General features: G+C 54.8%; 1 long non-coding RNA gene across 1 annotated transcript; it reads left to right on the top strand.

Annotated features, from left to right (window-relative positions):
- The first annotated feature begins 892 nt into the window (after positions 1-892).
- LOC112473693 lies at positions 893-3415 on the top strand. The gene is made up of 2 exons (XR_003044158.1): positions 893-1215; positions 1782-3415. It is a non-coding gene; the product is annotated as an uncharacterized LOC112473693 (long non-coding RNA).
- The last annotated feature ends 4567 nt before the right edge of the window (positions 3416-7982 follow it).

Here is a 7982-nt window from a genome sequence, read left to right as displayed (position 1 = left end):
CTGTGACTTCCCAGGACTCACAGGAAGTGCAGGTACCTTTTGTGTGGTCAGTACAGCTGTCCATTTTGTAGGCAATGTGTCTACAAGATAACAAACGTGCTCTAAAAAAATTAAAGAGGATAATTGTTTTCAGCCCTGAGCCTGAACGTGAAAAGCGCAGACCCGTCTGAGGAGCTCCACAGCTGTCGCCACCTCCGCCCACCTGATCACACACCCAGGCCGCCAGGGCCAGCTCTGGGCTGTGACCTCCAGGCCGCCCCCGCCCCGGCGCTCTCTGCCCTGGCCTCCCCACCTCAGGGTGCACTTGCTTTGGTGGAGACACCTTGGGCACAGAGCACCTGAGGCCATGGGCGGCCCCTCTAGAAATTGGGACCCACGCCGGGACACATCGCCACCAAGTGGCGCCTACGCATCCTGCCCCGCCACACTCCCCGGCACCACCGGAGATCCTTCGGGCCCTCCCGTCGGAGCCGGGATGAGGACAGGAGTCACGTGGGGAGGTGGGGTGGGGACAGGAGGGGACGTGGCAGGCACCTCCCTTCCGGTAGCGAGAAGGAAACGGGCTGCGCCGCTGCAGCGTCTGGTGGGGAGGGGAGCAGGGCCCGGGCCGGGCCGGGGTCCTGGGGAGTCCGAGGCTCCTCCGCGGGTCCCTGGCTGACGACCCCGCCCTGTCTGCGCCCCTCCCGTGCCTGGGTCCCAGGGGCTCAGAAAGCCGAGTCGCTCGCCCGGGTGTCCCCACGCCCGGACTTCGTTGCGGGCCTTGGGCCGCGGCGGGAGAAGGTGTCAGGGGGGAGGGAGGAGAGGGCCGCGGGCGCGTGGAAGGAGCTGCCAAATGGGTCGCCCAGACCGGGGGCGGGCGGAGGGGTGGGGCGCGGGGCAGGGACAGGGCGACCCCTCCCTCCCTCCCTCCCTTCCGTCGCGCTGGCGCCCGGGGGCAGGCAGGCCACACCCCGTCCCTCCTCCCGCCTGGACGTCCCCAAACGAGGGCTTGGTGGCCTCTGGCTCTGGCTCTGGAGCAGCCTGTACCGAGCGAGGCGCTTAGTTCTTGTTGAATAAACTGATCGATCGAACAAAGGAAGTAACAGCCACCTCAGGCTGTGCCACCGAGTCGTGGATTTCAACTGGAAAGGTGGCTGCCCCTCCCCTGCCAAGCTCCGCTGTCTCCTCCTGCAGCCTTCAGTCTGAGGCATACCAGAACTTTCCAAGGCCTGGCAGGTACACGCAGCCCAGCCATCGGCTTCTGGTGTCTGGGCTCCCAGGCTGTCTCTGCGGAGAAAACCCCCCCGGGACAGGTGTCCCGCTGGTTCTCGCATCCTCCCACCATGGGGACCCAGGCGACACCATGGCCAAGGCCACTGCTCCAAGTGACTTCTGTCTTCTCCTTTACTCGTGTTTCACTCAAAGCAAACTTAGTAGAAACTGGACGTTTTGATGCAGTCGAGATGCCCTGAGCGCATACACGTGCGTAGTGGCAAGATGACAACTTTCTCGCCAGACTTTGTCGGGGCATGCTGGCCTTAGGGACAGTGATTCCGAAGGGACAGGTCCAGGGCCCAGCTCCTCACCCTGTCCGGGCTCCCTCCAGGGCTGGCCACTGCATCACCCAGGTCTTAGAAGAACCCTGGGAAGTTTGTGAGCAGCCTGCAGCCCCTGGGCGGGGGGCTGGCTGGTGCCCCGTGAAGTCAGACTGAAATCTGGCTCTGTTGGCGGCGAGGGAATTTTGTTAAAGCTGGTCTTTTTAATAGTATATTATTTCTCATTTATTTTTTTTTTAAACATAGGCATTTATCTCGTCTTTTATCTGGCAATCCTACTGCCTGAGGTTGAGACTGTTCGCGCTGACTCTTGCTGGCGGTGGCATGTCCCCTGGTGTGCTCTCTGACTTTGGGCTGTGAGCTTTACCGGAGAGGATGACAGGAGAGCCACCTGACGCTGTGCCCTCAGAGGAGCTGGCCACCTGACGCTGTGCCCTCAGAGGAGCCGGCCACCTGACGGTGTGCCCTCAGAGGAGCCGGCCTTGCCGCTGGGATGTTTAAGGGCCATGAAAGTTAACTTCTCCGCGCGTTTCCGTAGCCACCACACCCCGCGAGGACCGGGGGCCCTGGTTACAGATCTCAGGGAAGATCTTTTATTTTCTGTCTTAGAACCTGGAGAGGACAATTTCTTTCCCGTCTCCTTTTGCTGATGGTGGGAAATGTTTCGAATTCGCTGACTCTGAGGACAGCGCCTTTGTGTGGGAGTCTGGGTTCCGACAGGGTACTTTACAAAGGCCCCCGCACTGGTCTCCCGTCTCCGTCACCCCCGACCCCTTGGTCACTCAGACTGCAAGTCCGCAGGTGGCGATGCCTCGGTGTCAGCTGCCACTTTGGGTTTCGGCCGCGTCTTCATTTGGGGCGCTTCCTTTTTTCCACTTTGGCAGCTCTGTAGTGAAGAATTTTGTGATCGTTCAGAATTTCCAGTCCAGCGACCTCACCTGCGTGGTGGCTGCAGAGGGAATATAACGGCTTCCGCTCTGCGATGGCCGCGGCCGCATGTGCCCTCCCTGTCTTTCCAGCGGCGGGGGCCGCCTGTCACCGCCGCGCTGGCAGCGCTTAGCCCGGGGCTCTTTGTGTGCTCCTCACGGGGGGTTTGCAGTCGTTGCCTGCAGATGCCAGCGGCAGCTGCTGCTCGCCCAGGAATGCTGTCCCTTCTCTGCGCCTAGAGGTGCTGGGACCACGGTTCCTCCCAACGGAGCAGAGGCTGGAGTTCAGAGATTCCCTCTGACCTCGGGCCGAGGGCTGAGACAGTAAAAGGCTCCTGGCGTCACAGGCCGTGACAGTGAGACCAGGCCAGGAGACCCGGGAAGGGGCCGCCTCCACCTGGCGTCAAGTTTGCTACCTGAAGTTCCTTCCTGCCCGCTGGAAGGGCTGCCTGCCCCTGGGCAGGTGAGTCCAAACGTGGGACTTAGGGTTAGGAAGGTCACTAGTCTGGCCCGCTAAAGCCATCTGCTCCAACCCAGGCATCATCTGTGACTAGGTAATAATTTTGTATACATGTTCTCGAGTCCCTTTTGTCATATTTGTGAAGTGTTTGGGCCTTGGGCAAGAATAATGAGGGCGTCATTTCCTGCCCGCCCCCCATTTTGGATGCAAACAGCCTCAAAAAGCAATTAGCAAACTTAGTAGTATACTAAAAAAAAAAAAAAAAAAACAGGGTAAATTAGGGTTTAATTTAAAAAGGCAAGCATTTATTCAACCGCTCCAAAAATATGATCAGTTTTGCCGTGGTGTATCATACGCATTCCTAAAATTCAGGGTGCTATGCACAGTAAAAACCATGGGACTTATGAGGAAAGTGGGGCTGGGGTGGGACACTCGAAATATTTCAGTGACACATTGAAAATAGATAGGAACTTAATAAAAAGGGTAGCACAGTTGTACATGTTAATTTAAAAAAAACCTGCACAAATATTGCAAAAAAAATATGGCACTTTCTCTGAAAAGGCTTGAAGTTTGCTTGTGGAAGCAAACATCAGGAGGGCTGCAGCTTGTGAGGTGATGTGAGGTGGTCGGAAAGTCGTAACGCCCGGTGTGGGGGACGCAGATCGTGACGCAGCGGTCGCGAGGTGGCTGGGAGGTGCGGGCGCGCACGTGTGTTTGTGTATCCCACGCACCTCGGTCCGGCTGGCGCAGTGTTCTGTGTTCACCCAGCGTTTCTCATGGAGTCAGACCACGTGCAGAACTCACGTTATGTTCGAACTGTTCCCTACTTGTTCGGTAGCGTTAGAAAAGATCCGCATTTTCAAACCAAGCATCACGGCTGACAGGTAGTTGTGAAGGAGGCAGTCTCGACACTGTAGACTTAGCCGTGGGCCGTACGCTGTCTCTGCCCTCATGGGTGTGACATTGTAATGAGGGAAACAATAATTTCATATAATTTGTGTCCCCCCCATTCATATACTGAAACCTAACCCCCAAAGTGAGGGTATCAGGAGGTAGGGCTTTTGGGAGGTGATGAGGCCCTAAATAACGGTGGAGCCTTCATGAATGGGATCAGCACCCCGATAAATGAGAGCTCCCTCCCCGCTCCCATCATGTGAGGACAGCTATCTGTGAACCTGGAAGGGGGCCCTCACCAGACACTGGCTCTGCCAGCACCCTGACCTTGGACTTCCCGCCTCCAGAACTGTGAGAGAGAAATGTTTTTTGTTTAAGCCCCCGGTCTGTGGTGATGTTATAGCAGCTCTAACTGACTGAGACAGCAGGCCAGTCAGTGACGGGTCTGTGGAATTGTGTACTCCCAAAATTCACATGTTAAGTTCCTAGCCCTCTTTTAGGTTGATGTATTAGTTTCCTGGGGCTGCTGTTAACAAAGTCCCACAGACCGTGTGGCTTAAACAGAAAGGTATCGTCTCGCAGGCTGGAGGCCAGAAGTCCGAGATCGATGTGTTGGCAGCGCTGGTGGCTTCTGAGGCTGTGAAGGAGAACCCGTCCCCTGCCTCTCCCTCAGCTTCTCGTGATTTGCCAACAACCTTTAGTGTCCCTTGGCTGGTAGAAACACCTCCCTAATCTCTGCCTTCATCTTCATGGGGTGTTCTTTCTGTGTGCACGTGTGTGTCTGAAGTACCCCTTTTATATGGACGCTAGTCACATGGGATTGGGGACCCACCCTACTCCAGTAGGACCTCGATTGATTATATCTGCAATGACCCTAGTTCCAGATAAGGCCACATTCTGAGGTCCTAAGAGCTAGGGCTTCGACGTATGAATTTTGGGGGTTTACGATTCCACCTTAGTAGATGGTAAGGGAAGACGCTGAGTAAGTGACAGTTGAGCAAGAGACCTGACTGGAATGAGGTAGTGAGTCATGCGGATGACAGTGCCTGAAGGAACAGCATTCCAGGAAGAGAAAACAGCAAACGTGAAGGTTCTGAGATGGAGCTCAGACTGGCATGCTACAGGAACAGTAGGAAGGTCCTTGTTCCAGAAGGTACCAAGGAGAAGAGTGACGGGAGACGAGGTGAGAAACAGTGAGTCATCGATAGGACATCTATCAACGGGAAATCATGAAATTAACAAAATGAAAGGAGAAAAACATTATGAATCTATCAGAGACCAAAAAACCCAGCAGACGTTCCCAGTAAAAACTCTAAGGTATAAATAGACTAAAACTCCCTCTTAGGACAAAGAATACAGAGCAAAGGTATACATCGTATCAATGGTGCAAAGTAAAGGCCTTTCTGTTAGCCAGACATGGAGAGATGCCAGCTATTTTCAGCATTATTATTTTTGGAAAGTCTAGCTAACGCAATAAGATAAGAAAAGGAAATAAAGAGCATCCTCAATACCGTTTGCTAGTAAGATGCTCGTACGCCAGCCTTCCCCCAAATGAGGTATTTTCGAACTATGAGGGCTGAGTCAGCCATCTTTCATGCCCTAACCTCATAAACTCTGGGCTCACCTCTTTGTTCTGCTCATGACTCCAGCAGCCAGCTGGTTGTCCAGGCAGAGCCTGGCGGCCCCTTGCTTCAGCCACACGTCACGCCCCTTGCGTTCTTCCCTGGGCTCTCCACTGCGGCTGCTCGGGTTGCCGCTGGAGCTCACGCAGCCTAGTGGGCGCATGCGCACACCGGGAAGAGAGGGGGCGTGTTCAGGGCACCCCTGGAGCAGTGAGGGATGGGCGCCAGCCGGTACGTGCACCCCTCGCTCCTGTGCACTGGGACAATTCTGGGGTGTGTTCTACACTGTTCCCCAGAGTGCGCCTACAGCAGGGATCACTCGAGGATGCACTCTGGCATGGGGTCTCCCCCCTCCCCTGTTTCTCCTTTCCAGGGCCCCCATTCCTCGTCTCTGACGTCACTCCCCAAAATAAGCTTTTTGCTCACAAACCCATGTCACAGACTCTGCTTTTGGAGGGAACCCGAATTAAGAGAGTTAGTACCAGAAGTAGCCCTGGGCAGAGAACCTTAGGGTAGGATTCTAAGGTCACACACCCTTCGGACCCTGTCGTAAGGACCTTATGGCTGGTTGGGAGTGAGCTGGCGATGAGCTTTGAGCTGTGACAGTTGAGACTCACCAGGCACGGATCAGGATGTGGCACAGGTGGAGGGTGAAACACAGGTTTATATGGTATGTGTTGGGTGTGGGGGTCCTTCATGGGCACAGAGGCACTGAGGCAATGGTAATTACAAGGGCTGTGGGGTTGGCAGACTTTTGTTAATGGCTTTAGAAACCTCAGATAATAATGACAGGCTCGAATTAGCCAACCACCGATCTAAGTTAGGGCGCGATCGTCAACGGCCTCACGGCGACGTGGAGGGCCCCCATCTGTCCACACAGGCGGCTGCGGTGAAGGTGGGGTCCAGACCTATTCACATCCCGGAATAATGTTGGTTTTATTTCTCTTTTCAGCCATGTTTAATCTACTGTTTAACCTATCATGGGTGTTTTATATTAGTTAAAATAGTAAATTGTTATGTTTTTCATTTCCAGAAGATTTTTTTTCTTTGGAGTGAGGGAAATCTCTTTCAAATTGCTTGACCATACTTTATAGTCCCTTGTCTCTTGCTCATATTCCTAAGCTTCTTTTTAATTTCTCTAAACGTGTAAAACATAATTACTTTATATGTCTGATAATGTCAATATCTGAAGTTTTCTGGATGTGCTTTTGTTGCCTGTTGTTTCCAAAGGCTCTCGTTCAGAGTGATGTTTTTCCTTGTGCGTTCTGTGACTTTTTTCTGACAGAGAGTTGACTTCATTCCCTCAAAAGTTATCTTTGGGAAGTTGTAGAAACCTGGCTTGAACTTGCATTTCTCCAGAGGACATTTGCAGTTGCCGATTTTTAAATTTGCTTTTTTGCTTTTGTTACTTGGCAGTCGGAGAATAAGTCTCCTAAGTTTCCTCCAGTTAGAAATCAAGTCGTCTGTGGTGTTCAATGTACGGTTCATGTTACGTATTAAGGATGCTCTATGCACTGATTATGGAAAGGCGCGTCCTGGGTTTGGCCACAAACACCAACGTGCAAGTTGTATCCTGTTGACATTTAAACTTCCGCCAGCTCCAGGGCTGCACCAGGATGAGGGAGGGCCGGCGGTGCCCCCCACACAGGCACAGGCGCAGACAAAGTGTGGGTATCTCCGCTCGCAGCCAGGCCTGCAAGGCCACTGAAGTCCTAAGGCATCTGCCGGTGGCTAAGACAGAGGATGCAGGGGTTTTCTCAAGTGGACTTTCCCAGGACCGCTGTCCCCCCTCCCTCGGCCTTTCTCCCTAAAATCAGGGAACAGCAAGAAGGCTGTATAGCCGGAGAGAGACTGGTGGCAGGAGTCAGACCCGGAGGGCCCTCTTCATAGGGAGGGTGACCCCAGAGCCCCCTCGCCCCGGCTCTCCTGGTGCGAGCCTGCTGCTGGGTGGATGGGTAAGTACCTTTTGCCTGTCAGGAGCCAGCAGGTTTGGACAGTGAGTTTTGTGGTCACTCCTCTTAGGTCAGGAGGGCACAATGGAGGCAGGGTTTATGTGGGGGAGTGGAATGTGGTTTACATTTTATAAAGTTCCCTGGGCTCTGCTCAGCGACAAGGGGGGCTGGCGGGGGCCAGAGCGAAGGGATCGGCGCGAGAACCTCAGGCACGGAAGGGCTTCGGGAGTCACTTGGGACCCTCGGTCTGAAGCTCCCTCAGTTTCCCCCTTCCTGGGGCCTCCGCAGCTCAGCGCAGTCGGCCTGACCTTGAGCGAGGCCAGCCTGGCTTCCGGCCACGAGGCTGGATCAGCGAGGGTGGAGAAATGTACATTTCCCGGTTGACGTGGAAGGGATCAGGTTACCTTCTGGTCAGCAGACCGGAGGGGCTCCTCCCGGGAGGGCGAGCAGGGGGCAGGGACTGACGGAGGGGCCCCGGCTGGTGGTGCCGGAGAGAGGGTGGCATGGGAGGACGGCCGAGCCGGGCCTGGCAGCTCGGGCACCAACCGTTAGCGGGGTCTGGGGAGAGGGGAGGCCGGGGCGTAGAGCGAGGG

Source organism: Pteropus alecto, unplaced genomic scaffold (assembly GCF_000325575.1).
Source record: "Pteropus alecto unplaced genomic scaffold, ASM32557v1 scaffold8, whole genome shotgun sequence".
Taxonomy (NCBI): domain Eukaryota; kingdom Metazoa; phylum Chordata; class Mammalia; order Chiroptera; family Pteropodidae; genus Pteropus; species Pteropus alecto.
Note: the sequence above shows the minus strand (reverse complement) of the source record. Positions and strands in the feature narration are given on the sequence as shown.